A 2,910-nucleotide genomic window follows, 5' to 3' on the forward strand; every position below is an offset into this window, starting at 1 on the left:
AACTACTAAATTAGCAGAACACATGTAAGCATTTTAATAGCAGAAGCAAAGTGGGAGAGATTGATGTGAGAGTGTCATTGACGCACACAGAGGACTACCATCAGCGCTCAACTTGGACGGCTGCCAGCAACCGTTGTGGACGGGCTGGTGTTGGTGCGGCCCAACCAGAGGAGGTTGGTGGCTGTGCGACGCGTTGCCGGGACAACACATAAGAATTGAACTAAACAGATTTTAGATATTGAACTGAACCGAAAGAAGAAACTGGAGATCACACATACATTTCTACATCAGGATTGACATAGTGTCCATATGAACTTACCTGAAGTTCAGAGATCAAGTGTAAAACACCCAAAAACAAAATCCCTACTGTTTGCAAATGTTCCATAGAATATCTTATCATGAACGGACTGGTGAACTTACAGAGGATTTGTTTCTAGCGACCTCCCCGGTGGTTCAGGTTTATTTATTTCTCGACTTCTAATTTTTTAGCTTGCCCGACATCTAAACATGAACTACACGATACTTGTACTGATATTTTTTTGTCAATGAACTTATGCAATTTAGGTACTAGAAACTCACTGATGCTATTTACTCTTCGTTTTTAAGACATTTTCAGTACCATGATGCACCTTCTACTATGGAATGTAGACACGGAAACAAAACAATTTCTTATAAAGCTTCCTAGCCCATTCACTTCAACCGTTAGAAGACAAACTTCTTTTTTGGGAGAGAATGGAAGATAATTTCTAAACTGCAGTTTTTTGCACTGAATTCTTATCACTCTTATACTGGACTTTTCTAACCTGCAGTTACCCAGAAGCCATCCCAAGTCAGGCTAGACACAGACGTCCGGTTGGCACTGTCCGGCCACCTTGTCGGACAGACAGACATGCTGCTGGTCGATGTATCTCGCCGTCAAGGGGAAGAGATGAGGAAGGTTCCCTGACAACTGCGACGGAACACAACATGAGTGACCGGTATCGATATTTCTGTCTGGAGGTGGTGGTGGTGGGTTAGGGGCGTGACAACCATGGGAGCAGGTGCATCGGCGGTTGGCGAGGGAGCTGGTGGCGGAGGGAGTGGCGACCATGGCGGCTGATCCGGGCGAGGTCGCGGAGGCAGAGGTAAGTGGTGTCGGTGGGCAAGGGGCATGCATCAGCAGCAGCAGAAATGCTGCAGCTGAGCCAGACAGTCATAGGTACAGTAGCACCTTGTAGCAAGGAGCGGCCTGCACTCAGCTCCTTGAGCGACCGGCCACAAAACAAGAAGTTGTACTATTGTGCAGGAGGTCCTCAACCCCGCAACTCCTCCAGCAGGCTCCACTGTTTGTCGTTGAATTATAAGCCATGGCATTGGAGTGGGATGCGTCCACACTGACGACATTGAACAAACAGGGGTGGTGGCTGCGAACTGCCTATACGTGGTGGTGGCATAGTACCATCAAGGAGGAGGCAGAGTGGTGGCAGGGGAGCATCACCTGCTGCCGGAGGATAAGTTGGCAATTTCGTATTCTATTATGTATTGAACTTAAGTGCAGGGTTGAATTGAACTTTTCTAACACATATTCACTGAACTCGGTCCCCTTGAATGTTTATTTTTATAGTTATGTTGGCATGAGGCTATGAAATACATCTCAACAATTGTTTTTGGGTGAGTTTCAAAAAATATAATACTAAGTGAACAGTACAACCTGACCTAACTGGATATGCAACATGCAGTAGACATTTTCAGTGTCTCGACTTTTCACAAAAACTGCAGATGTACTATTATCTATGCAAAAAATGTATCATAGAAATAATGGAGAAGGCTTAGTTAAAATGGGAACACCTTGTTCAGTTTTGATCAAATTAATATCACACAGAGCACTCGCTACCTTCTCTACAGAGTCCAGGTTATAGAAAAAATGGTGAAGAAATAAGAACAATAATCACTTGTACTGCCTGGAAAATAACACGCAAACTTGTAGCATTTGATCAGTTGAACTTGTCATAATAGAAATAAATAACTATGTACACGATACAACTTGCATCATCCATGACAGTTTGAACTGTTGTCATCCATGATGGTATTGTGATTACTTGAATGGGTAGCGACGGTCCAATGTTCTAAACTGTACAAAAACTCATGTTCTTTGACAGTTTAAATTTTGTCTAAACTTACCGGTTTCCTGTCTCTGAACTTACAAAACTTACAGAGATGTACTCAACCACCACCACGATGATAAGATGGACACAGACAAAAGGATTCGATGCTCATCAGTAAGTAGTAGGATAAAATTCAGCAGGGCACAGTTGAGACAAAAAGATTGAGAGTTTCAGACGATACCGAAGGATTGTTCCTTGATGAACACCTACACTGTGTGGCGGGCAAAGTTGATAATGAGCTGCGGCCACTGGCCGGACTTGAGGAACTGCTTGCTGGAGTTGATGTTGATGCTGCATATTCAGGGTAAAGTTAAGGGATTGGCAGAAATCAACCAATGGTTTCAAGGAGACAGAATGGTAGCCAGACTTATCCCACGAATGGGATTCGACTTGGATAGTGGCTAACGCTCATTTGAACTGAGAAGGAGATCGCGGTAGCGCCCAGAAGGAAGAGAAGGGGGTTGACCGAGGCAGGGGGGCGGCGGTGGTCAGGGGAAGAAGTCGGGCGGTCGGTGGCGCTTTTTCGGTTCAGAGATGCAACGGTCATGTCGGACGGAGGTCTCGGTGGCGCTCGCGTGCGGGGGGCACGGCGACCACGTCCAACGACGCTGGTTGTGGTGGGGCACGCGCCGACGACGGGTCCATGGAGGCTGTGGGAGGTGGCGGTGGTGGGGCGCACGCTAATGGCGGGGACATCGGTGGCTGTGGGAGGTGGCGGTGGCAGGGCGCGCACCAGGGGCGGTGGCGGGGGCCGTGGCGGTGGGGG

At 47.1% G+C, this 2,910-nt stretch overlaps 1 non-coding gene across 1 annotated transcript; it reads right to left on the reverse strand.

Annotated features, from left to right (window-relative positions):
* Positions 1-283: 283 nt before the first annotated feature.
* LOC119296568 lies at positions 284-346 on the reverse strand. Its single transcript, XR_005145299.1, has one exon. It is a non-coding gene; the product is annotated as a small nucleolar RNA snoR101 (small nucleolar RNA).
* Between the last annotated feature and the right edge of the window lie 2,564 nt (positions 347-2,910).

Source organism: Triticum dicoccoides, chromosome 4B, assembly GCF_002162155.2.
Source record: "Triticum dicoccoides isolate Atlit2015 ecotype Zavitan chromosome 4B, WEW_v2.0, whole genome shotgun sequence".
Taxonomy (NCBI): domain Eukaryota; kingdom Viridiplantae; phylum Streptophyta; class Magnoliopsida; order Poales; family Poaceae; genus Triticum; species Triticum dicoccoides.